Source organism: Oryctolagus cuniculus, chromosome 6, assembly GCF_964237555.1.
Source record: "Oryctolagus cuniculus chromosome 6, mOryCun1.1, whole genome shotgun sequence".
Lineage (NCBI taxonomy): Eukaryota > Metazoa > Chordata > Mammalia > Lagomorpha > Leporidae > Oryctolagus > Oryctolagus cuniculus.
The window spans coordinates 167,080,325-167,107,940 of NC_091437.1; the positions used below are offsets into that span (position 1 = coordinate 167,080,325).

A 27,616-nucleotide genomic window follows, 5' to 3' on the forward strand; every position below is an offset into this window, starting at 1 on the left:
CTGGGCCTCAAACGCCAGCCTCACCCGCCTTTCTGGAACCTTCTTCCACGGCCGCCACGTCGCCTCTCACTTGCGGGACGCTGCGCCCGACCCCGACCCCGACCCCACACGCCTTTCGCCAGGTTCCTTCAGGGACACTGAGCCAAAAATACCAGCCTGAAAAGCGCGCTCACCTCGGCCACTCACGCCTCAGGAGGCCCGGAAGGTTCTAGAAGCCTCAGGGCAGGCGGGGCCGGCCTCTTCTCCGGGGTGTCCCAGGAGCCCCGCCCACGGGACTGCCCCTGGCCGGCTAGGGCGCAGGCTGGTGGGGACCCACGTCACTCAGGTGTTGCCCCGCCCCTGCGCGGGCAGACGGAAGCTGATTCGCTCTCTGCCCGGCAGTCCAGCCCCTTCCCGCCGCACAGCCGCGGAGAAGGCCGGGCGGCTGCGTGCCCTGTGGGCGGTCGCTGGGCGGTGGCCCTGCCTGGGCTCCGGCCTTCGCTCTGGGCCCCGCGCCCTGAGCCGCCCTGGCCTGGGGACTCGGGCTTGGCCCGGAAGTTCCCGGGGACTCCCGCCGCCCCACCCGGAGCCTGGCCGCGCGCCCCCGCCCCCCTCCCGTGTCCGCAGGAGTCCCCGGTGTGGTCAGGCCGCTGCAGCCAGTGCCCAGACCCGCAGGTGTGGGAGTGACCACGCTCCGCGGCTTTGCTTCCCGCGGGGCTTGGTGCCTGCGATCTGTCCAGGGCCTGGCAGAGGTGACACGCAACGGTGGCCCTGCCACTGGCGGTTCCGGAAGGAACCGGATGCAGCCGGCCACGCCCGGCTAGAAGGGGCCCCAAGACAAGGCCACTTGCCGCGGCGCACTTGAATCTCTGCGTGGCCCTTCCGTGGGGCCCTTAGTGTTAGTGGAGATGGATGGGGTAGGTTCTCGTCTTCACCCAAGAAAGAATTCAGACGTGCGACAGGAACCGTGCTGAGCAAGGCAGCAGGGTTAATGGGGCCGGGCGGCCGTCACCCCGGGTGGACAGGACCCGAGAGCAGGCGCCGGTCACTCAGACTGGGGACAGGGAGGGCACATGCTTGAATGCAGAGAGTGCACCTGGCAGGGCGGGCGGCTCAGCAGAGAGCTGAGTGCGCAGTGTGCATTCAGGCGGGCTAAGGGAAGCCTTCCAGCTCTGCCCGCCATGTCTCCTCCCCCGCAGGACAGGGTTTGCTGGTGTGAATTAGGGAAGTTTCCTCCCAGGGTTTCACTGCTCAGAGCTGTCAGCCTGGGGAGCCCCCGTGGTGCCGGGCAGTGAGGCTCCCCAGGGCACCTGCCTTGGAGGAAGAATGTGAAAGTTGTATTGCTCAAGGGGCCGGCACTGCGGTGTAGCAGGGAAAGCCGCTGCCTGCAGGACCGGCATCGCATATAGGCACCAGTTCGAGTCCCAGCTGCTCCACTTCCGATCCAGCTCTGCTGTGGCCTGGGAAGGCAGTGGAAGATGGCCCAAGTGCTTGGGCCCCTGCACATGCGTGGGAGACCGGGAAGACGCTCCTGGCTCCTGGCTTTGGATCAGCCCAGCTCTGGCTGTTGCAGCCATCTGGGGAGTGACCCAGCAGACGGAAGACCCTTCTCCTGCCTCTGCCTTTCCAATAAATACATAAATCTTTTTTTTGAATGAGGTTTTACTGCTCAGTGTTACCAGGCCAGGGAACCCATGAGGAGCGAGTGCTCTCCTCCGGAGGAGGGCTGAGACCGCCTGGAAGGTTACCAGGGTCTGGGCGGGACTGAAGGGCAAGATCCTGGGCTGCCTCCAGGGTGAGCTTCTGCGATGCTGGGTTCCCCTGCTTTCCTGAGGTCCCTCTCATGCACACATGGGGCTAACTCCTAACGTCCTGCCTCACGATCCCTGCTCAAGAGAAGGTACCCATAATCTTACGGGGACACAACGGATGGAGGTCCATCTTCTGTGGTTTCTTCAGCACTGACAAAGGGGCACGGTGCTCATTATGGGTGTGCTTCTCTTGCTCTCTGCCCATGGTGTTTGAGGGTGGCCTCGCAAAGATGGCCCAGCCCTGTGCAGAGGACTGATCGTTCTGCCTGACGGGGCAGGCTGGGTGGGTTGTATTCTGTTAGAGGCAAACCAAGGGCGCTACAACACAGTCGTCTAAAGAGACGCAGGACAAGTGCAAAAGCCACGTCCCCGAGGAGGCTCACTGGCCAGGATTCCAAGAGCAGTGGCCAGGCCAGGTTTTCCAGCCTTGTTTAGCCTGGACCTGGAGTTGTCTGGCCTTGTCCAGGAAAGTAGGAACATGATTTGTACGCATCTACTTTGACCCACAGACATTTCTGGAGCAGACACGCTCCCGGGCAGCAGTGAGCAGGTCCAGGGCCTGGCTTTTTGTGAAGGACGGAGTGTAGCAGTCCCGTTCCGGGGGCCTGGTCGTGGCAGCTTTTCAGTGGATGGAAGCTGTGTTTTGTTTCCCAAAGGAAGGGGCTATGCTCTGGCTCCCTGTGGATAGCCTGATTCGGGAACTTCGCTATTTCCCTGTATCTAGGAATCTGTAACCTGGTAGGGAACGCCGGGGCTGGGTTCAGAACGAGGAACTTGCTGACGGCCTGTCTCCTCTCGGGCTGCTCCTCTCTCCCAGGGGGTGAGGAAAAGGGCTAAATAGTAATGTGCTGGCAGACTAGCTATGATAAGCCCCCCCCCTTAACTCATTTAAAGTCAAATAGAACTGACAGGAGGGTGGGCTTTAAGACCTGGCCAGGTATGTGTGAGGCCCAGACCTACCCACGGGGTACTGGAAGAGACATCAGAAGGCACCCATTGGCTCCCGTTACGTGGCTGGACTAGGAGCACTGGTCTGAGCAGGAGGCCGGTACAGAGTTGGCAGCTGTCTCGATGGAATCTTGTGGTTTTCCCTGCAGTGTCACTGACTGTGGGCCAGCCCCTCAGTAGCTGGGCAAGCTGAAGGGCTTCTTAGCTTGAGGCCAACAGGGTCTGCTGTTCTGACCCAGGAGCCCTTCAGCCCCAGGGTGGTCAGGTTCCAGTGGCCTGGCTCTCGGCAGAGCTGACGGGACTCTTCAGAAGCCTGTTCCTGTCACGACACCTGCTTGCCCAATGCCCTGCTCCTCATATCAAAAACAGGTACCATTTGGAGGTGGACTGGCCTTGCTGGGATCCTTGATGGCAGATCACCGTGTACAGCAGCCATTGACGGGCCTGCGCCTACCCTTACGTCGCTTCTTCTGCCTAGCTTGCTCCTCGTTCTCCCAGTCTATAATAAAGTAGACCATGGAGGGAGCCTCTATGATGTCATTCAAGGGGGTGCTCAGTCCCATCCCGAATAGTTGAAGATTTCCCTTAATATCGTCAGGGTGAGCTAGAAAGCTGTGGTCACGGGCAAACTCAACACTTAGTATTTCCCTGTGAGTTAAGACAGTGCCCATGAGGAGAACTAGGACCTTTCATGCCGGATCGAATATGGTGACCTGTCTATATACTTTGAGGTCATCAGTGAAACTTCCCATCTCCCCCTCCGTTTTTTTTTTTTTATTTGACAGAGTTAGAGAGAGAGACAGAGAGAAAGGTCTTCCTTCCGTTGGTTCAGCCCTCAAATAGCCACTACGGCTGGAGCTACGCCGATCTGAAGCCAGGAGCCAGGTGTTTCCTCCTGGTCTCTCATGCGGGTGCAGGGGCCCAAGCACTTGGGCCATCTTCCACTGCCCTCCCGGGCCTCAGCAGAGAGCTGGACTGGAAGAGAAGCAACTGGGACTAGAACCCGGCGCCCATATGGGATGCCAGTGCCGCAGCCGGAGGATTAACCAAGTGAGCCACAGTGCCGGCCCCACCCCTCCGTTTGTTTTAAAAGGGGAGTTCTGTCCACTTACGACGCACACAGAAAAATCAGGCTAGCTGTCACATTATTTCATAGTTTAATCTCTCACTTTCTGGCTATGCTACTTGCCAGGAATTATTACAAAAAAGGTCAGCCATCCCTTTTATAGGATCTAGGGGTCAAAGCGTACATCACAGTGGAGAGTCTTGCAGAACAGTCAGCTTCCCTTCTGGAGCAGAAAAGAGAAATGAGGCGGCGAATACGGTCTTTCTGGTTGCTTAGGCTGACTTCCTGGGCTTTCAGATTTAACTGGCATTTAACAAGTGCTTACTGCGTCGCCTACTTGGAGAAGTTGTGGCAGACGTCTCTGCCACCCTTAGGCTTCCAGACTTTTACCATGTAGCCAGTGGGTTATGGGCCTGGGTTGCCGGGTTTAACTAGTGTTACCATGTAACCCATAAGTTTATACTAGAACTTACCACGTAACTCAAAAGTGAGTTTTTGCATTTATGTAGTAAGTTCTTGGGCTTCCAGGTTTTCACACTGGACACTAGAGCTCCTTGGGCTCCTGGAACCCAGGTCTCTAGATCTGCACGTAACCATCTCCCATCGTCTCCAGGTCTCTTTTGGAACACTTCCTCTGTTTTGTCTGGACCCCACTTGATCCACATTTTGAGCTGGCAACGCCTGGCTATTCAGTGTTAGCTGACTGAGACTGCGTCAGTCCCCCTTTGAAGAATCTGGCCTGTGAGCCAGAGACTGGGGCAGCTGGGAAAAAGAAACATGCTCATAACTGAAGTTTGGCATCATTGACATCGTGGCTGCACTGCTCATATAATCCAAACAGCCTAATGGGTTATTATCTCTACAAGACGAGAGATATATCCTCTGACGGTTCCAGGGGCCCCTCTGGAAATACCAAAGTCCAAAGAATTCAGAACCTTGATTTTCAGAAAGTCTGTTAAAGGTGCCAAGAGAACTTAAAGTCTCTGGGCAAAATGGAATTTCTAAACACTGTGAACTAATATGCATCTGTTTAGAGTGATCTTACCAATTGTAGATCCGATTTTAAGACTATTTATAGATAGTTACTAAGATATTATATACATTTTTCAAAAACCTCATTGCTGTAACAGATCAGGCTTCAATCTTAGGTCAGTGTAACTTTGGGATGAACACTCAACTGTAGAAAATTCTGGAAACTCTTTTAAAATCATAATCGATTTTATCACACAGAAACTTCTTCCAAGATGTTTTCCTCTCAAACAGTGTATGACTCGCTCACACATTTTGCAGCTTTTCAAGCCTTTAGGTACTTTCAGGCCATCTTGACTCGTCAAGCTTGGACAAGTTCTGAAAATACACGGTAACAAACCCAGTCTCCCTTGTCGGTTTTCACACTTGATCTTAGCCAAAGGCGGAGAGGCAATTCTTGACAGCATTTAAGATTCTACAAGTACATACATCCATGTTTTTATGTACCTTTACCCAAGTTTTACTTAGCAATGATGCCTGGATGACTGAAGAGACTGAGATACTGATAAATACCATGCCATTATCTGAATTACTTTAGGGCCAAAATTACATTTCCATGTTTTTAAAATAACTCACAAGGATAATAACACCTCCAAAACAGCAAACACAGGTGCTAGGCTATTGTTAACAACTTTGAAAATACCTTCATCCCTTATAATTACCTTTTTAAGATTTACTTATTTATTTGAAAGTTAGAGTTACACAAAGAGAGGAGGAGAGGCAGAATACACAGAGAGAGAGGTCTTCCATCCACTGGTTCGTTTCCAGTTGGCCACAATGGACAGAGCTGCGCCGATCTGAAGCCAGGAGCCAGCAGCTTCATCCTGGTCTCCCATGTGGGTGTAGGGGCCCAAGGACTTGGGACATCTTCCACTGCTTTCCCAGGCCACAGCAGAGAGCTGGACTCGAAGAGGAGCAGCCAGGACAGGAACCAACACCCATATGGGATCCGGCATTGCAGGCGGCAGCTTTACCCAGTATGCCACACTGCCAGCCCCGTGAATATCTTTATTATTAAAAAAAAAAAAAAAACAAGTTTAAAGCGTCTCATCAGATACACATAACCGACTGAACTGAAGGCTGTTTGGATTAACATTTTCTGAACAATCTGTATTTGCTCGCTTTGGTGTAAGAATACACAAGCTTGCAGAATTTACCCCCATTTTTATAAAACAACTCTGTATGGAAAACAGTGACATGAAGACAACATAAACTGGGTGTCTTTTTATAACCTTAAAATGCAATGCATTTAACCTGAGCATTTTAACCAAAGCTGTGGACCAGATCTGATCAGAGTTAAGGTAATCACTCAAGCATCACAAAGAGGCAGATATCACAGATCAATCAGGACTCCGTACTGGCTACAGAAAAGCACGAAGCCTTCAGGACGCGGGAAACTCTCATGACCCAAGCCAGCCAGGATCGCAGAGGAAGAAGAGCCGTTGACCATCAGCGCCTGAGCCCCTGGCTGGGACGGTGACGTCATGACCCAGGAGGCAGTCAGGAGCGGAAGGAAAAGTCCGGCAGCCGCAGAGAAGGGAGAGAGCATCCCGGTGGATATTTTGGTTCTGCTTTTGCTCCAGGTGGGCGAATGGCTCTTGGGCCTCTGGCTGTGCCCGGCACGTTTGTTTGGGTCAGCGTCCGTCTGCCGGGAGCTGTGAGTCCTGGTGGAGGGCACGTCCCCTTCAGCACTGGTTCCTGGTGCTTTTTGCCACACTCAGCAGCACCAGGAGAGCTCAGGACCCCTCCAGGTGGTGTTTGGGCCTGGGTGTGGGATCACACAGTCACTCACATTGTCCCTCCAGGCCTGTGGCCCAGCAGGTCATGCAGCCACCTGCAGTGCCAGCATCGCTTATGGGCACTGGTTCGAGTCCCAGATGCTCCGCTGCCCATCCGCCTCCCTGCGTCTGCGCCTGGGAAAGCAGTGGAAGATGTTCCAAGTCCCTGGGCCCCTGCCACCATTGTGGGAAACTCAGAAGACGCTCCAGGCTCTTGTCCTCAGCCTGGCCCAGTCTCGGCCACTGTGGCCATTTGGGGAGTGAACCAGTGGGTGCAAGATCCCTCTCTGTCTCTGCTTCTCCGTAGCTTTGACTTTCAAACATGTTTGAAAAAAGAAAAGACGTTAACCTGACTTTCAGTAAGTCTGATGTTGTGGCACGCAATCTGGAAGACGAGGTGCAGACAAGTGTGTGCCAGGGCGTCTGTGGCCCTCACAGGCCCCCTCTCCCAGCCCCTCCTCTCCTCTGATGCGGGGTGGCTGCGGGGCCGAGCTGAGTCCCTGGGGGCCTTCACTGAGGATCCCGAGTCTGCACGCTTGGCCTCAGCACGGCCACAGGAGGTGGACCAGTCCAGGGGCCCTGGCTGGGCTTGGTTTCCCGTCTGCCTTTGCCCTCGGCTGCCTGTCGATGCGGATACTCGGGGGGCGGGGGGGATTTGCCGGCATCTTCCTGGGCACTCGGAGGGGACGGTGTTCAGACGTCTGCTGTGCCTCAGGCGTCTGCTGTGGGTCACTGCTGCCCCGAGCAGGCCAGGGCTCTGTGTGTGGGGTGAGTGCAGGCTCGCCTGGGGGGACAGACTGACCTGGCCAGCTGGGAGGCCCCAGATGTGAGAGCTGACTGGCCTCCGTCTTGAGCTTCTGAGATGAGCTGGTACCAGATCATCTGCTTCCTGAACCGGAAAACCTTCCACTGCGACACCTGAGTCCCTTCCCTTGAGGGAGCTGGGCTTAGGACGGAGATGGGGCAGGACATGGTCGCCCCTCCCTCGGACTCAGCCTCCTGCTACCCAGTCGGCCTGTGATCCTGAGCTGCAGCTCTGAGATCGCAGTGGCCATAAGCCCCAGGGACGCCAGTCCTGCCCACCCAGGACCTGAGCACAGCTGCTCTGTCATCGGCATCGCGGCGGCCACCATCATTACCCTTTCGTCCTGAGTGCTCAGTGGGTGGGGCCATGTGGGAACTTGGGCGGCAGCTGCCGGAAGTGCCGGCTTGCCTTCTCACCCCTGCCATTCCGTGACGCGTGTCCCTGTGTCACAGTGCAGCGAGTCCATCCCCATTCACGCCCTGGAGGCCTGCCATCGTGCACCTCTGGAAGCCCTTGTTCACTGCAAAGTCACACTGCCCCGTCGACACCTGCATCCTAGGGCAGGAAGGACTCAGAGGCATTGTGGACATCGACGCTGGTCCCGCCTGAGGAGACCAGACGGAAGCTGGACGGCTGGGCTCACTCGGAACCAGGCAGCACACCGCCCAGGGAGTCAAGCAGAATCACCACCACCAGCACCACCACGACAAGTCCCACAGGCGCCGCGGCAAAGCGCAGGGTGTGTCGGTGTCACACGGCAAGTCCCACAGCACCGCGGCAAAGCGAAGGGTGTGTCGGTGTCACACGGCAAGTCCCACAGCACCGCGGCAAAGCGCAGGGTGTGTCGGTGTCACACGGCAAGTCCCACAGCACCGCGGCAAAGCGCAGGGTGTGTCGGTGTCTTACACGTACACGGCAGGAAGCAGATCTACGGAAGAACATGTTCCTCCAGAAACAGACCTGCACCGGCAGTTGAGGAAATCCCTTAAAAGGAATTCCAACTGACGACCTCAGGGTGATATGCAAGAAAGTAAGAGAGGCCATCGGATGCAAGCAATTCATGATCTGAATGAGAGCTCCAATGGAAACAGAAGCCATTTTTAAAAAGAACAGCCAAGGCCAAGTGGAAATACTCGAGCTGAAGACAGAAGTCGGGGAGATAAGAGAGACCCTTGAGAGCTGAGTCGCAGCCCAGATCAAAGGAGAAGGAACTCCTCTTGAGACCAGCTAGTCAGACGGAAGGGGAAGATGAGATTGAAGAGGGAAGAAATGCTCCGAGGCCTATGGGGGTCATAGGTGAGCAGTGCTGCAGGTCAGGGTTCTTGAAGGAGAGGAGTAGATCAAAGGCCCTGGGGACCGCTGACAACTTCCCATCTTCAAAAGGTACACAGGGGCCGGCACGGTGGCACAGCTGGGAAAGCCACCGCCTGCAGTGCTGGCATCCCATGTGGGCACCGGTTTATTTATTTATTTATTTCAAAGTCAGAGTTACACAGAGAGCAAGAGAGGCAGAGAATGAGAGAGAGAGAGAGAGGTCTTCCATCCACTGGTTCTGAAGTAGCACCTTGACAGTAGGGACTCCATTTTGGAGCACTTGAGACTGCATTTTGGGAAAGTAACCCCCCCCCACCGTGAGACTCTGGTCTGAAACTATGATCTCAAATAGTCAGACAATAGCAGTGCACTACCTCACCCTTGACAGAGCACAGAAAACCCCTAGCATGACTGCTCAAGCTTGAAAGTAGAAAGGCTGCACCTGGGTTAATGATAAAGATGAGATTGTCTACGTCTTACATATAATTTGGATTAATGTCAAGGTCATAAATGATAATTATATGATTGTAACTGGTATTGTGAAGATTATGATGGATATTAATTTCACCTAGGTCTTAGGTTATGTTGACCCCAGTAACTATGTACTCTCTTTTGGATCTTAGCAACCGTGTATAGCGACCGTGCATTCCCCCCTCCGGATTTTGCGGTTTTTGCCTTTATAAACCCTATGCTGTAGTTCCTCGGGGCTGCTCTGTTCTGGTTTGATCAGAGAGCCCCAGCATGCTGGAAAATTTTTTTAAAAACCCTTTGCAATTTGCATGAGAGAAGTCTTTAGGAGACGTTCCTCGGGCGGTGGGCATTCTCGACCTTAACAGTTCCTTCCCCAATTGGCTGCAATGGCCGGAGCTGCGCTGATCTGAAGCCAGGAGCTCCTTTGGGTCTCCTACATGGGTGTTGTGGCCCAAGGACTTGAACCGTATTCTACTGCTTTCCCAGGTGCGTTAGCAGGGAGCTGGATTGGAAGTGGAGCAGTCGGGACTCGGACCGGTGCCCATATGGGATGAAGGCATTACAGGCAGTGGCTTTACCCAATATGCCTCAGCACCAGATCCTCAATAAATAAATCTTTAGAAAATAAGGAGACTCATTGACATTCAGACACAGAAAGCTATAGGGTTTTCAAATAGCCTCAATCATAATAAACCTTTTTAAAAAATGTTTTTGTCAGTGTTTTTTTTAAAGATTTATTATTTATTTATTTGAAAGGCAGAGTTCACAGAGGGAGAGATAGAGACAGAGACAGAGATACACAGAGACAAAGATCTTCCATCTGCTGGTTCACTCCCCAAATGGCCTCCATAGCCAGAGCCGGGCTGGTCCAAAGCCAGGAGCCAGGAGCTTCTTCAGGGTCTCCCACGTATGTGGCATGGGCCCAAGGTCTTTGGCCATCCTCCACTGCCCTCCTTGGTACATTCGTAGGGAGCTGGATCAGAAGTGGACAGCTGGGATTCAACCGGTGCCCATATGGCATGTCGGTATCGCTGGCGGCGACTTTATCTGCTATGCCACAATGCCTGCCCCCTACAAAAGACCTTTTCCAAAGCATATGCAATTCAAACTGCCTAAAATCAAAGAGCAACATAGAATTGTAAAGATAGAAAAATGAGTCGTCACAATGTAAGGGAATTCTCATTAGACTCACAACAGATTTCTCATCAGAAAACTTACAGACCAGCAGAAAATGGGGTGATATGTTTTTTAAAGACTGAGGGAATTCATCACCACTACACCGCCTACGGGGGTTCCCCGTGCAGAAATAACCGGGCAGCAGCTGCCATCGGGAACACAGAGCTCCCTGGTGAAGCAAACATGCAAACGAGAGAGAGAGGGAAGGATGGCCTGTGTCGCCCTGAGCACCAGCACCCCAGAGATGGGTCACAGAGGGGCGGGAAGGGTCAAAGAACACACAGCTCTGTGGGGAAACAACCCAGTTAGATGTTCGAATCTGCTAGAAATGACCTTCAGGGAGAAAGCACTCCAGTCCCTAAACCAGACACCACGTGCCCCACAGAAGATCCCAGGGCAGCCCGCTGCAGGACACGCGCACTCGGGGACCGGCTGTGAGGGCCTAGGAGAAGGTGTTCTACGACCATCCGAACCAAAGGTGAGCAGGAGGAGCTGTCATCACACAAGAAGCAAACAGCAGGCCAGAACCTGTAAAAATATACAAACAAGGTGACTGCATGCTGACGCAAGGATCAAGCCAAGAAGAGCAGACGCCGATCGTCGACGCGAGGGCACCCCACACCGGACCACCCCGCCACAGAACGCAAGTGTCAGGCCCAGCAGAAGGAACAGATCCGCTAAAGTATCACTCAGCCACGAGATCACTCAGACACAGGTGAGCGAGTGCTCACGGGAACGGAAAAGTCTCCTCTCGAGCAGACAGAGCTGACGGAACTTCACAGGTCACTCAGCCCGACGGCTACAGAGGACACAGTCCGCAGCACACCAGCCACGCTCTGGGGGGGCCGCAGGCCAGGCCCCAATCAAGTCTCAGCACATTCTAGAAGGTAAAATCAACTCACGTCCCTCAGACCACAACAGGAAAACCAGATGTCGACAACAAGAATGTCCAGATGCACAGAAATTGAACAGCCGTTCTCAGCCAGTAATGGGTCGGTGACCAAATTAGAAAGGAAATTAAACAGGTTTTTTGAACTCAATAAAAACATACGACATATCAAATACATGTCAAAACCATATCCAAATTTAAATTTGCTAGAGTCTTATTCATTTGTATAAAGAGACAAGTTTATAGAAATAATTTATAAAAATCTCAAATAAATGACCTAACAGTGCAACTCAAAGACTCAGATCAGAAGAGTAATGCAAGCCACGCATTCTGCTAGTGGAAAGAATGAGAGAATCATAGGAGAAATAAAATTGAATTAAAACCCACAAAATATCGGTGAATTGAAAAATGAGTCAACTCTCCAATGATAAACAAATCAGAAACCTTTAGTTAGGCCATCAAAAAAACCCTATGACGTAAAATTGGAGATGAAACAGGACACTTTACAGGCGACAGCACAGCAATGCACGTGATCCGGAGGAAGTGGAGAGCACCGTGCCCATACGGATCAGAACGCCTACAGGAAGTGAGTACGTGTCTGGGCTCCTTCAGTATACCAAGAGTGCATCGAGAGGCCACAGAAAATCTGAACAGATCAGCAGTGCGGAACGGGGGCCGGCGCTGCGGTGCAGCTGGTTCAGCCACTGCCTGCAGTGCCTGCATCTCACGGTTTGAGTCCTGGCTGCTCCACTTCACATCCAGCTGCCTGCTAATGCACCTGGGAAAGCAGCAGCAGATGACCAAGGGCCTGGGCCCCTGCACCCACGTGGGAGACCCGGATGGAGCTCCAGGCTTCGGATTGGCACAGGTCCGGCCGTTGCAGCCATCTGGGGAGTCAAACAATGGATGGAAGACCTCTCTGTATCTACCTCTCTCTGTTAACTCTTTCAAATAAATAAAATAAATCTTAAAAAGAAACTTGAATTATATCTTGCCATTCTCTCCTAGCCCATAGGATTTCTATTGAGAAGTCTGATGTTAGTCTAATTGGATATCCTCTGAGAGTAATCTGGCATTCTATTGTGCACTGACGAGGCCAAGGCAATTTCAGATGGCTGACAAGGTCACAGCAGAAGGTCTGTCTCAGCAAGGCGTGACAAGGACAGCTGCGGTCTTCTTGGTGGCTTTAGGTTTGATGGGAACTACACTCTGCATAAGCAATCCGGAGCTTCCTGGTGGTCCTACTAATGATTGCTGTATTCCTAATTTTAAGGAAGAATGCTTAGTCCCATAACCTGCATAATGTCCATTGCTTTGTAGAGTTTTAATCAAGCAGAATGTTAGTGTAGGAGAAAGTGTTAATGCCTTATGCAAGGTTGAGCTGTTTGTGGAAAAGAATTAAAAGGCAACAGGCTCTCTGGTATATACTTCCCACTAGAATATAGATAAATTTTAATAAATCTTTAATTCAATATATGCTACAAATACTGCAATGGTTAGGATGTCAAAACTGTAGAATAGATCTAAGTAAACCTTTAAGTAAGTGCAATAAAGAAATTAAAGAATTACAGAAAAAACTGCAAAGAGGGGATACATTTTAAAAAGGGTCTGCTTTGAACTTTGGGCTTCTAGTAAAGATTAGATTAGGAAGATACTATTCTAGCTTTGTGTAGCCAATTTCTGCATAGCTGGACAGCACTCGAGGCCTTGGTTGTGTGGGCAGCCTGTTGTCTCACACCTGTCTGTGATTGTTACCCATGCTCTGAATATGCCCTTCAAAATCAAAGGAATTGTAGTTAGAAAAAATGGACAACAGGCTTTTCATTGTAAGAAGAAAGAATCATTATGTGGCTTATGATATAAAAATAAAGTCTGGTGCTGGAGGGCCAGAGCCCTGCCGTCAGCCTTGCTGTGAGCGTCTCTCATGTCTTCGAGTGCCGACACCTCTCACACCTTGGGGTCCCTGGACTGGCTGGAGCTGGTCTCCAGCAGTGCACGTTTTAGAGTCTTGTCTTTCTGTCTTACTGTGGAGAGTCTGATTATAATGCGTCGTGGTGAAGATCTTTTCTGGTCATGTCTGTTAGGAATTCTATGTGCATTCTGTACTTGGAAGTCCCTTTCTTTTTCCAAATTAGGGAAAGTTTCTGTTATTATCTCACTGAAAAGGCTTTCTGATCGTTTCTCTCTTTCCACGCCTTCAGGAACTCCTAGTACCTGCATGTTGGGTCGATTGATAGTATCCTGTAGATTCCCAACAGTGTTTTTTAAAAAGATTTATTTATTTATTTTAAAGTCAGAGAAACACAGATAGACAAAGATGCAGAGTGAGAAAGAGAGGTCTTCCATTCACTGGTTCATTCCCCAGTTGGCTACAATGGGTAGATCTGTGTCAATTCGAAGCCAGGTGTCAGGAGTGTCCTCCAGGTCTCCCACACTGGTGCAGGGGCCCAAGGACTCAGGCCATCCTCTACTGCTTTCCCAGGCCATAGGAGAGAGCTGGATAGGAAGTGGAGCAGCCAGGACTTGAACTGGTGCCCATATGGGATGCTGGCACTGCAGGTGGTGGCTTTACCTCCTCTGCCACAGTGCTGGCCCTACCAAAAGTGTTTTTTAATTTTCTAATATCTTCTTCTTGTGTTGGGTCTGACTGTGTAATTTCTTGTGCTTTGTCTTCTAAGTTGGATATTCTTTCTTCTGCTTCACCAATTCTGTTGTTAAGCTTTCCATCACATTTTTAATTTGTTCTATTGAATTCTTCATTTCTAAGATTTCATTTTGATTTCTCTTTAAGATCTCAATTTCGTGGGAGAAATTTCTTCCATATCATTTATAGGTTCCATTAGTTTGTGTATTTGTTTCTGATTACTTCTAAGTAATTGATGACCAATTTTTTGAATTCCATTTCTGTCATTTCTTCAATTTCATTATCTTCACAATTTACTATACTATTGAAATGTTGTGTTCTTTTAGAGGGCATAGTGTTGTTTTCCTTATTCTTGTTTCTGGAACTGGTGTGTTTGCTACTCAGCATCTGTGGAGATACTTGTTGGTTTCCTGTTTTTTCACTTTGGTGGCTTTCGTCTTTGGACCATGTTTCAGTGGAGTAGTGGAGTCTGATTTCATGTAATACCTAGAGGCACGTGGTGGGTGTGGCCAAGAAGCTCTGCTCAGTGCTCCAGGGTGAGTGTTTGTCTGAGGTGACACACCCAGGTTTGGTTAAGTCTTTTTTTTTTAACCAAAGGGGAGGTTTATTCTACTCAGCTGACCTCCTCTCCCCAAAGCAGACCAGTGGCTGGGTGCTATCCCCAGTGGATACATTATTCATCCACTTTGCCACAAAGACCAAAGGATCTGTGCAGTCTTCAGTGTAGGCTCAGGCGCTCCAGCAATGTCCCTTGCCAGGTAACCAGGGAGCCTCCCACCGTGACTGCCCAACATCCAGCTACACCTGAGTCCTCCCATGCAGCCTCAGGTTTCCACGGTCAGGCACACCTGCCTCCCCGTCACAAGCACCCAGCCCCAGTTGTTCTCCCCACACGACTCAGGAGTCTCTGCTGGCTGGCTGCTGGGTGCAGAAACAAGTGGCCCAGCCGTTACACATGCCCCAAATGGCATCTGCTCTCGGCTTGTTACAGGATGCAGTCGCAGGGTGATTGAGGAGAGAGGAAGGTGCCCCTCTTTGTTTTCTCTCTTCCAGTTTGGCAGCTATAGTATCGCTGATGGGATTCCAAGCTGGAATCCCTCCAGGCTCTTCCTGCAGCTTCTTCCAGTGGCTTGGGCTGCTGCAGCCTGCTCTCACCTGACTCCAATGCTGGTGCCACGGCTCTCCACTGCTGTGGTCCTGAGTTGCGGGTGTCCTTGCCCTCCACATGGGTCCTCTGTGTCCCTCCAATTTGTGTAAAGTTTCCTCTGCCTTCTTCCTAATACTTCCTGAGACTGCACTCCTTCCACTTTTAAAAAACTATCTTCTAGGCTAGAGCAACAAGCTCCCTCCATGTTCCAGCACCTTAACCCGCCTACCCCAAACTCATTCTATAAGGCCTGCATTGCCTAAATTACTAAGCCATAAAAAGATATAACAGAGAAAGAGAACTATAGACCAAAATCTCTAATGAACATAGATGCAAAAATGCTCAGTGAAATACTAGCCAATCAAATCCAACAACATATCAGAAAGATCATTCACTTGGACTAACTTGTATTTATCCCCGGTTTGTAGGGATGGTTCTGTTGTGCCCAGATCGTTAGATCCCCACAGAGACCCCCAGAGAGTCGATCACACCGAACTGCAAAAGCAAGGTTTACTTGGGAGTACCAGCCGCGGCAGGGACCCCATCCAACCAACTGGTGCAGCGGAGGAAGGAGTGAGGCCCCGGTCTTTGGGAGAGTTTTTAAAGGAAAAAAGGGCTACATCAGCAGGAAAAAAGAGTTAAGTAGTGGGGGCTTACAGCACGGAAGCTCTGGGTGCAGGGAGTTACTTTGTTCAGCAATCTCCACTGTGTTGTCCTTGGTCTACCGAGCTGGCTGTCCCTGGCAAGCTCTGACATCTCCAGAATGCCTGAATGTCGGCTTTTACAAGGACTCAGGTCTGCTATGGGAAACGGAGGCTGCTTTTTTATTGTTTTAAAATGGAGTCACTTTGGCTCTTCAGTTCAACATCTGAAAATCTGTGGTTAATCAACAATAAATATAATTAACTGTGGGGAGCAAACCGGACTAGACTGAGTTACTGGAATTAAGACTTATTCTATGCATCTGCTCTCCCACAATATGGCACTGGGAGAGAAGTAAACAGCTTCCACACAGCTGCCTCCAGTTCAGCTAATAAACTGTAGGACTTGCTCCTGATTGGAGGAGAGCAGCGTACTCGGCGTGTGGGCAGCCGAGTTAGGATTGGCGGAGGAGGACTATAAAGGAGGAGAGAGACGGCATGCACCAGGAACATCTATGAGGAACATCTATGGGGAACATCTAAGGGAACCCGTGCAGCCCCCGAGAGAACCGGCCGGCGGTGTGCCGCTCCCCTGCGGAAGTGGGGAATATGGCCAGGGGGAACTGCCCTTCCACGGAGGTGGAAGGGATAGTAGCCAACCCGGGAAGAACCAGCAGCAAACCCGGGGAGGGCCGAGCAGACGAAAGAACAGCGCAGGGTCCTGTGTCGTTCCTCCACGAAGAGGGGGAGCAACATAATGGTGCCGTGACTCGGATAGGAAACCTAGGACGGATAGGAAACTTAGGAGGGAAGAAACGGGAAGAAATGGGAAAATACCGGAGAGAGAGACTAGCAAAGAGCCTAGGTGCCGGAAGAAGCTATTGAAAGCCTAGGCATAGACTCGGATACGGACTGTGGGAAAGAAGTTAGGATTTAAAGTGAAAGCAAGAAGAAACTTAGACTCAGATACGGACTGCAGGTTGAAAGCGAAAGTGAAAGCTAGAACAAACAGATTTGGATACGGACTGTGGGGAGAAGCCAGGAGAAATGAGGGAGGAATATTGTTGGAAGAAAACTTAAGGAAACATACCGGGTAGAGAAAAATGTTAGGGAGGATGAAGCCGCGAGTGCAGGCCGAGGCGGAGACGTAAGCCACCTTGGAATTCTTCAAGTCACCCCGGGGAGCAAGAGGTGAAGATCTGGAACCAGAAGCAGAGACGTGGGCCGCCAGGTTGGAATTCGCCAGGTTAGTCCGGGGAACTTGGACTGAATGCCAGTGGTGGTGGAAACATTCGCGGAAGCCGCCGCGTGCAGAGAGAGCACGGGGCGTGAATAGATAGGGAACGCGGGGCTGGCGCGAGGCCGTGGTGCGGGCGCGAAGTGCGTGGAGACCGCGGAGCGTGCGCGCGAAGCCGAGCCGCGCAGAGCCGGGAGCCCGCCGGCGGGGCGAGGCGCTGGGAAGCCGCGCAGAGCCGTGAAGCTGCCGCGGGGCGAGGTGCCGAGAAGCAGCCTCGGGCGGGCGCCGGGAAACCGCGGGGATAAGAGAAACAGAAGTTTAGAAGTAAAATGAGAGAAATAGGAATGCTGGAAGATAGAAGTAAAATAGGAGAAATAGGAATGCCCGGAGATAGAGAAACAGAAAAACAAGGCCTCCCCACAACACAGCAATGAGAGAGCTTGGATTCGGTCTGCCTGATTAGTAAGGCGGTAAGCACCAGCAGGCAGCTGGACCAGAGTATGAGCTGCAGGTCACCGAAGATAGGCACGAACCAACACTAATAAGTCTCCCCCACAATACGGCAATGAGAAGGCTTGGATTCGGTTTGCCTGATTGTTAGGGCTTGTAAGCCCCTGCAGGCAGAGCAGAGCATGCGCTGCAGGGCACCGAACACAGGCACGCATCAGCGCCTAAAAACCTCCTCACAACATGGCGAAGAGAGGACCCGGATTCGGTTTGCCTGATTGATAGGACTTGTAAGAACCTGTGGCAACTCTAGCAAGTAGAGCAGAGTGTGTGCCGCGGGACACCGAAGACAGGCGCGTATCAACGCCAAAAATAAAAAGAAAGGGGGATCTGTGGGGAGCAAACCGGACTAGACTGAGTTACTGGAATTAAGACTTATTCTATGCATCTGCTCTCCCACAATATGGCGCTGGGAGAGAAGTAAACAGCTTCCACACAGCTGCCTCCAGTTCAGCTAATAAACTGTAGGACTTGCTCCTGATTGGAGGAGAGCAGCGTACTCGGCGTGTGGGCAGCCGAGTTAGGATTGGCGGAGGAGGACTATAAAGGAGGAGAGAGACGGCATGCACCAGGAACATCTATGAGGAACATCTATGGGGAACATCTAAGGGAACCCGTGCAGCCCCCGAGAGAACCGGCCGGCGGTGTGCCGCTCCCCTGCGGAAGTGGGGAATGTGGCCAGGGGGAACTGCCCTTCCACGGAGGTGGAAGGGATAGTAGCCAACCCGGGAAGAACCAGCAGCAAACCCGGGGAGGGCCGAGCAGACGAAAGAACAGCGCAGGGTCCTGTGTCGTTCCTCCACGAAGAGGGGGAGCAACATAATGGTGCCGTGACTCGGATAGGAAACCTAGGCAGGGTTCAGTGTCGTTCCTCCATGAAGACGGGGAGCGACAATTAACCACATTAGGAAACTCAAGACCAAAAACCTTATGATTATTTCAATAGATGCAGAGAAAGCATTTGACAAAATTCAGCACCATTTAATGATGAAAGCCTTAAGTAAATTGGGTATAGAAAGAACATTCCTCAGGCCGGCGCCGCGGCTCACTAGGCTAATCCTCCGCCTAGCGGCACCGTCACACCAGGTTCTAGTCCCGGTCGTGGTGCCGGATTCTGTCCCGGTTGCCCCTCTTCCAGGCCAGCCCTCTGCTGTGGCCAGGGAGTGCAGTGGAGGATGGCCCAGGTGCTTGGGCCCTGCACCCCATGGGAGACCAGGAAAAGCACCTGGCTCCTGGCTCCTGCCATCGGATCAGCACGGTGCGCTGGCCACAGCGCGCCGACCGCAGCGGCCATTGGAGGGTGAACCAACGGCAAAGGAAGACCTTTCTCTCTGTCTCTCTCTCTCACTGTCCACTCTGCCTGTCAAAAAAAATAAATAAATAAATAATAAAAAAATAAAAAAAATAAAAAAAAAAGAAAGAACATTCCTCAACATAATCAAAGGAATTTATACCAAGCCTACAGCCAGGGTCATACTGAATAGGAAAAAATTGGACTGATAACGGGCTAGCGTATACATCACAGAAATTTAATTCCTTCCTGAAATCCTGGAACATACAGTCTGCCACAGGTATCCCACACAACCCACAGGGATAGGCAATCATTGAAAGAACTCATAGGACAATGAAAAATCTCTTACAAAGACAGAAAAACAATCATATGTCCCCAGACTCACAGCTTGCTGTGACTGAGGTCCTTTTCACTATCAGTTTTCTTACTTTTGATTCCCAAGGGATCAGCCCAGCTTATAAACATTGAGGACCCTTTCCATCCCAGCCCCCAGTCCCTATGGTTAGGTGGAAAGACCCCCTGACAGGAGCATGGAAGGGACGACACCCTCTGCTAACCAAGGGTCGAGGATATGCTTGTGTCTTTCTAGAGAATGCAGGACGGCCCATTTGGATACCAGCCAGAAATATCAAGCCTGCAGACAGTCAACCAGAACCAGCCGAACAAGACTGAGACTCCAACTTGTTAGCGGACGCACCTGCCCTATCATCCTACCCTGAGAAACTGTCCATAGCCACATCCATTACTGTTTTATACCCCACTAGCTCTGGTCAGCCACTCAAACAGCCCACAGCCTGTGTGCAGTCATGCCATTCCTGATTACCACTGTTCCTCATTCCTACCGCTATCTGAGCAAGCACTCTTGTGGTCTCCCATTTTGAGCGCTGGTTAGTCAATGATGATAAGATCCCCTGGGGGACAACCTAAGACAGGCACAGCTGCATATGAAGACCACATGGAAACATGGTCAACAATGGTGTGGCCAAGAATCATGCCTCTCATTGCTCAAAAATAAATGAAAAGGGGGAAATGTGGTGGAATGAGGTCATGCCAAGATGGTTGCTGGCAAGTGAGCGTCAGTTACTCAGGAATGGCTTTGAAACCCACCTGGCAACGGAGCCTGCCTGGCAACAGGCTGTGATTGGATGGCTTTGGAAACCACATGGCAATGGAGCCTGCCTGGCAACAGGCTATGATTGGACGGCTTCAGATACTGCCTGGTAACAGGCTGTGATTGGTTAGGGCATAAACTGCCCCTTGACCAGATTGCCTGTCTTGGCTATTTAAGCTGCTGTACCAACTGAAATAAATGAGTCTTTGGGCTGCTCGCCTCTGGCCCGCTTTCACCGGACTCCCGGGGTCTATGTAGTGAATCTGTGCCTCTTCCCCCACCACACTCCTCCTCTCAAAATGAATCCACAGCAGCATATGGCTATTCCTGGGAGGCCAAGGTAGCTGTCCTGAGCGTCAGAGCATAGGAAAACAGATATGGATTTAATCAGACATAGATGCAGCCTATGTGAGAGATCATGTGTGCACTTCATGTCATGGAGTGTCTTCGACACTGGGCACGGGAAACATGGCTCCTGGACATGAGAGAAGCTGTGAAACCAGCCAAAGGGATCGACTCCAACACGTCACACAAAGCCGAGAGAGAGTGACATTATCCGCAGTTTTACGACAAAATTTTCCACAGTGAGGTCAAACACCAATTCAGACCTGAGGAGAGAAAGAACTTACAGCAGCTGACTCAGAGGTAGATGGAGACAATAGCTCATCACATGGAAATTTTAAAACTGGGAAAGCTGCAGTGCGGAAGTGTGGATCTGAGGGAGCAGATTCCAGAAGGAGAAACCACATATCTTACCAACTGGACGAAGGGCAGATACACAGGTGAAGAAAACCCTGATTCTCTAAACACAGAGAATTCAATTCTGGTTGTCTATATGAGTATGAATGCTAACTTCTCAGAAAACACTACAGATAATTGCTTCCACCACATCTCACTGATCACACACACGTTGTCTTGAATTCTTTTTCAGATAATTCTCTTCTGACTTTGCATACTGATTTTACATATCGCAGTGTTGTTGAAGTACCTTACTGAATGTTTTTGCTGTGTCTTAGGGGTTTTTACATATAAGATCACCGCAAACAGTGACAATCCAAATGCTTCTTTTCCAATGTGGATGACATCTGTTTCTTTCTTCTGCCCAACTGCCCTGCCCAGGGCTCCCAGTACTCTGTTGAATAAAAGTGTGGAGTGTGGGCATTCCCGTCGTGTTCCCAATCTGAGGGAAAATGCTCTCCGCTTTCTCCCCCTCAATGAGGTGTGAGCCGTCAGCTTCCTTGCCTGTCTCGCCTGGTCTGGATGGTTTCTGCTGGGAGGGTAGTGTCAGGTGAAAACAGAGCACATTCCAGTGCTCTCTCTTCTGCTGCTTTGAGAATACTCTGTCTTCACCTTTTACAGTTTGATTTTAATCTACCTTTGATTCCAGTGATTCTGGGTGGTGAACTCAGGCCTGCCAAGGTGTGGGCATGCATACCCTTTATGTTTTGGGAGTTTCTGTTGTCAGTCTATCCCCCTGGAGATCTAAAATCCCTCTCATCAATGCTCCTGTTTAATGCTGTTTAATGCTGTTTAATGCTGTCCCAACCTTCTCATGTGCTTTATTTATTCCCATTACTTTACATCTTTTGGTCCTCCAATTCTGTATCTGTGTATAGCCTCTTCTTAAGCTCAGTAGTTCTTTGTTCTCTTTGAATTATTCTTCTGTTGTGGTCTTCTATATTATCTTTAACTTCATTTATTGTATCTGAGTCAGTGGGTGGTCTCACTGCAGTGGGAAATGCACAGTCACACACAGCGACACAATCCCACAAGGGCAGACCAGTCACGGACACAGCTCGAGATGCAGCCAGCACACAGCCAAGCCCGCCTGGTGGAGCAGCAGCTAGTCCAGCACTGCTCATCTCCTAGGAAGCTTTGCTGAAACAGGACAGAAAGCACAGTCCAGCCAGCTTGTCCACCTGTGACAGTGCTTAGGACCATTATCAACCTGAGCACTGCGCACTGCAAAAGGTTCCATGCACAGCAGAGTTCTCTGCACCAGCATCACCTGAGCCCGTGTGTAACACGTGGCCCTACAGTCGACTACGGCTACGGGCTCACCGGGCCAGAAGAGCTCCTCGGTGGCTTTATAATCTGGACAACCACAGTGGTCTATGCCGACATCGACCAGAAAGTCATTCTGCCGTGCACAACTCTAAGCTTGGATGTTTCGCACACACACTGGGACTCTCTGGAGAAGCCTGTCTGATGCATCCACCACAGACAACCCCACCTTCACAGACGGAGACCTACAGGGGCTGCCAAGGCCTGGGGAGGGTGAACGGGCAGTCACTGTGTATTTGCTACAGGGTTCTTCTGGGATCTCCACTGTTCTGGAATTAGACAGTGGTGATGGTTACGCATCCCTGTGGATGTCACCTCAATAATACACTCTAATATGATTACAATGGTGAACTTAAGATGTGTGAATTCTTCCCTGTTACTTTCACAAACAGGTTAACTGACTTACGAAGGAAGGAAGAGGAGGAGGTGAGCCCAGGGGGTCTGGAATTTTCTGTTCCCTCCACTTCATTCTCCTGGTACTGACCAGAGATGCGATGAGAGGGGCAGCAGCCCCAACTCTCCTTGCATTCAGGTCAGGTTGCAGATGGCTTCAGGGCCACCTCCAACCTCCCAAGGGGCCATTTCAGTGTACTTCAGTACATTCATGGTGTTGTGCATCCTCACCACTGTCTATCTGCAGAACAGTGTGGACCTCCAAAACAGACCCTCACCAGTCTCACAGGCTAATGTCTGGGGAAAGTCTATGGCCCATGTGAACTCAGGGGCCATGTGGAGACAACTCTGTGCCGGCACAGCCATCTGGCCCCTACAAGGGTGCAACATGCTGCGGCCCCTTCCATCTGGCCCTGGGGACCAGGGTCTCTCCCTGACCCAACAACTGGAACCCATGGCCAGCACTGCAGGCGGGCTCGAGCCTACAGTCTGCACATGGCTGAGGCTGCTCTTCCAGCCAACAGGCAGACTTGCCCCTGGACATTTTCCCTGTGGACTACAACAATCTCTGTAAGCGGAAAAGCAAGAGGTTTTCACACAGCGAATCTTTAGGCCACCGTGTGTGAAGGAGAAAAAGCACTTTAAACACTCAAACTCCAAGGCAGTTCCTCGGTAGGTGGCACAGTACAGGAGACAAGAGCAGACATGGGCTGGGGCCAGATCCTGAGCATGTGCAAGCAAACTACGTTCATGACCATTTGTGTAAATAATTACTTTTAATTTCTCTCTTGAAATAAAGCAGACATGAGCCATCTGGGCCCAGCAGATCAGTCTCTGGCTCATAAGAGGGAAACGGAGAGTAAAATCGCTATGAGGGATAGGCAAGAAGGGTCGACCATCCCAGGAGAGGTTCTCGGGTCAGTAGATTGCTGACTACGATGGAGACCAGGCTCAGGAAGAGCTGCGAGGCCCCCAGTCGGACTGCACTCTCTGGGAGCGGCTCCTCAATGGCAGTATCGGGCATTATGTCCCGCTCCAGGTTCGTGGGGCCTCCTTCATTGCAGAATATAGTACCGCAGCAGCGAACAAAATAATAAGCATTCGTGATAAATTTAATTCTTGGTAGTGGAGCAGGCTGATGAACAGAATACACAAATGAGCAGTTGAATGTACAGTTCTTGTAAATAAGCATTTCACGAGAGTTCAGTCCTACAAAAAATAACAATGAAAATCACTGACATCTGCATTTACTGCTTTAATGGTCGCAGCACACACTCCCACCCCACCTCCCATTCAACCGCAAGTAGCTCATGCATGCATTCTTCACTGCCAAATCATACAAGATTGCCTGGAATCCTGACCACGGGGGAACGTCCCCGTTCCTAGGTCCTGAAGACTCCAAGAACCCCACCTTCTGGAGATGCTTCTCTCTCCACACTGCCTCTACGTCTGCCTCAGGCCCTCCTGCAATGGGGTATGGTCATCTCCCCCACAGCTACACAAATGAAATGTGCTGTCCATTTCTGTCATGATGATTGCAGAACTCTAGAAGGTAAATGGAGGCCAGAAATCATGCTGTACTCAACGCTCAGAGACCCTGCAGATGTTTAACAGGAGTGCCCAAATTAACAGGACCTAATACTTTAAAAATTTTAAAAAAATTTAGTTGAAAGAGTTACAGAGAGGGAGAGAAAGAGAGATCTCCCTTCTGCTGGTTCACTCCTCAGATGGCCACAAAGGACAGCTCTGGGTCACGTCGAAGCCAGCAGCAGGAGCTACATCAGGTCACCGATGTGGATGGAAGGGCCCAAACACATGGTCTATCCTCCACTACTTTACCCAGGCTTCTGAAGGGAGCTGAATCAGAAGTGGAGCAGCCAGGAAACAAACCCAGGATGATAAGGGATGCTGGCATCACAGGCCGCAGCCTAACCTGCCGAGACAACGCCTGCCCCTAATGCTGATTTCTGCAGTTGGCGAGACTCTTCCAGGAGGAGGCGGCATCCTGAGGTGCTGCAGCACATCATGAGGCAGGAGCACAGGGCATGCAACTGTGTACCTCCATGTGGTGTCTTACAAAGCCCCAGGAAGCTGACACGGGGCTCCAACCTAGCCAACAATCAAATCAGACACCTCCAAAGGGCCTGACTCTAAGCATCATGTTTGGACTAAGGTTCCACCTGTTATATGTTAACATCAGACTTTAGGGACCAAGATGTGGTGTGTGTTCAGGGAACATCCAACACCCAAAGTAATACTTACATCACAGTATTCTGTCCCTGGCCGTCAAAACTTCATGTCCATCCTACAGTGCAAAATGCATTCATCCTATCCTCAAAGTCGCAATCACTTCATGTCACAGCATTGCTCAAAGTCCAAGTCCAAAGTCTCACCTGACACCCAAAGATAAATGCGGCAGCCGTGAGCCTGCACAGCTCCACGCTGCATCCCAGAGAGAGAGGCAAGAAAGGCACAGGTACACAGCTGCCATGATTCACAACCACGGGGTAAGCTGCCATGCATTTACTACTTTTACTTCAACAGGTGCTTTGCAGTTTCAGGACTGGAATCCTGCACACATCTGGTTAGATTTTTTGTAGGTAAAACTCTGGTAATACCTTGCAGAAGTCCGGGAGCTGCAACAATTACAGGGCTGATCTGGCGACAGTCAGACGTCTCAACAGTCTGACCACTGGATTCATGTGTTCCTGCATGCACACACTAATCTCTTCCCCCCCAACTGCCTTGTCCCGGATCGCCCACAAAACGAAGCTGCTGTCCACGACTATATATGCATCAAGTTACTAGAAGAACGTAAGCGATGCTACCTTTGGAGCCTTTCCACTCAGCAGCAGCCCTGGCCATCGGTCAGGCTGGGGTGAAGTCCATCCTTCGTTCCTTGCTAAGTGCAGCAGGTCCTTGTCTCCAGATGACGCTGAGTGAACACGCATGGGCTTGTTTCCGTGTAGCCTGGGGCTTTCAGTCCTCTGGAGAAAACACCCATGCAGCCAGGCTTGGGGCCGTGTGGCGGACGCTTCTGTAGAAAGGGAAGAGGCCGCACTGCCACGTGCAGTGACGCCATCACGTTCCACTCCCCCAGCAGGGACGCACGGTCTGGTTTCCGGGCACCCTCCCCAGCATTCGTATCACACTGGCATGAATTTCATCTTGGTCCCTCCGACGAGAGGCAGCCATGTGCCTTAACGTGCACCCTCCTAACAGCCAACGATGCTGAAAATCTGTTCCCGTGCCCACGGCCATTCGTGTCCTCACGTCAATGACACGTCTCTTCCTGTCCTTGCCCTGCCTCCTAGTCAGACTGGCTACGTTGATGCTGCATTCTGACTGCTGTGTGGGTACAGGACGTTCATTCATTCCTGGATACGTGGTGTGCAGCTACTCTCTCCGACTCTGCGGCCTGTCTCTGTGTCCTTGTAACAGGGTCATTCACGGCAAAAAATTAAAAGAAAACACAGACTTCCAATTGGCTGAGGTCCAGCTTCACCACTTGTGCCTTTTGAGGACCACACTTCAGGGTCAGCTCCACGCGGCTTGCTGAGCACCAGAAGGATACGCGTTTCTCTTCCGTCTGGCTGTCAGAAAGCTGCTCAGTATGACTTCTGCATGTCACCCACAACGCATTCTGAGTGCTTCTGTGCAAGGTCTGAGGTCATCGCCCCTTCTGCTGCGGAAGAGCAAGGGCAGTCCGTCCTCCAAGGCCGAGTCTGTGTCTGTCCGTCATCTGCCCCTGAACTGCGCTCTGCTGTGTCCTGCAGGTCTGTGTGTCTCCCTGCCACAGATTCTCCCTGCTGTTGGCTGTGAGCACAGCGCTGCCTCGGATGCTCAGAGAGTTTGCCCTGCAGATTTCCCACTCAAGGCTCTGCAGGGCCTCTCAACGCTCCTGAAGCAGAAAACGTCCCGGCACTCCGGCACGGACAAACCTCCACAGAGGACGCCCAGACGTTCTTTGCCCCAGTGCATGTCAGAATTCACCAATGCAGAAGACGAAACTGTTAAATACAACCCTCACCACTTCCACGTGTGGGAGGAGCAGAGAAGGGGAAGTGGTGGGTGGGAGGCTGAGGGTCTGAGGGAGAGTCCAGAGCCAGATCCACCTGAAGCTGAGGACGCTGGGAAGTCCCAGCCTGCAGGGAAATCTCAGAGCCTTGCCCTCCGTCCTAACAAAGAGCCCACACAGAGCGTCTCATGTGGATGCTGCAACTGCTCCCTTATAGGCTGGCGGCTTCGCAACTGCTGGGGCCCTAGGAACTGCTGGCAGCTGGAAGGACCAGAGGTGGAGGTGATGGGGTGGACAGGAAGGATGCTCGTGAGAGGTCAGGCTAAGGTCCTGGGAGCCCATCGCTAAATTAAGCCACCTTGACCTTCCTGAGTCAGAGGCCCATCTCACAGCCACCTTGCAACCTCACTGAGTTCCTCTTGGTCTACTAGACCCCAGAGCCAGTCAGGGACAGAGAGCCTGAGAGAAAGCAGTCCCAGCCTGACTCATGAGCCGTCATCCCAAAATGGGAACACCAAACCCTTCAAAGACCCTGAGCAGGGCCCACGGTGGGCACACAGACCAGCAAAGCCAGACTCTGGGTCTTGGCCTTAGCCACAGATCCGCAGGTGCTCACGAGCCAACAGCAGTTCCTACAATGAAGAGGGGCTGGCACAGTGATTTTCTCTGCCCCACCCTGAGCCTTGCTGCCTGGGTGTGGTGACCATGGCACTGAGGGTCCAGGTGCATCCCCGCCTGCCACTGCTCAGGGAGACCCTCCCCAGGTGTCCCAAAATGGAATGGGCAGTGAGCTGTGGCACTGGCTGTCTACACATGACCAAGACAGACAAGGAAAGAGGCTGTGAGGCCCAGCAATGCTCCTTTCCCATGGAGAGGGGGCAGCTGTGTAGCCAGCCAGGTCTACCCACCTGGCACAGTACCTGTCCTTAATTAAAGACAGAGCCCACTGCCCCAGCAGGAAGCTGATCCTGCTACCTGGGAACACGCTCTCAGGATGGGAAGACAGCAGGGGCACAGGGCACAGACACACAAACAGCCTGGCCCAACCTCCTAAACTGCTGAGCCCACACAACTCATCCACAAAATTTGAGGACATAAAGAGGTACTTACGCATGGACACTGTCAGGCAGCGCCTAATGTGATCGGGGCAGGTTGTTCGTCCTACACAATTAAAGTTGTTTATTTCCAGACAGTTAAAGCATTTCATATCATTTCTCCCTGTGTAATGAGAAAGCAGACATCAGACTTCTCCTTGTGCCTTTGCCACCCACTACCAGCCCATTCTGCCTCCTCTCAC

General features: G+C 51.5%; 1 protein-coding gene across 3 annotated transcripts in view; it reads right to left on the reverse strand.

The window, feature by feature from the left end:
* The window catches only part of LOC100358411 (glycosyl-phosphatidylinositol-anchored molecule-like protein), a 52,953-nt gene extending 25,416 nt beyond the window's left edge, over positions 1-27,537 (reverse strand). The window contains exon 1 of one of the 3 annotated variants that reach the window (XM_051831012.2): positions 27,430-27,537. The gene's annotated coding sequence lies outside the window, so the exon portion shown is untranslated. Of the gene's footprint in view, positions 1-156; positions 427-27,429 lie in introns of those variants that run through there. The other 2 variants (XM_070075903.1, XM_070075902.1) reach the window with 2 other exon arrangements.
* Positions 27,538-27,616: the final 79 nt, after the last annotated feature.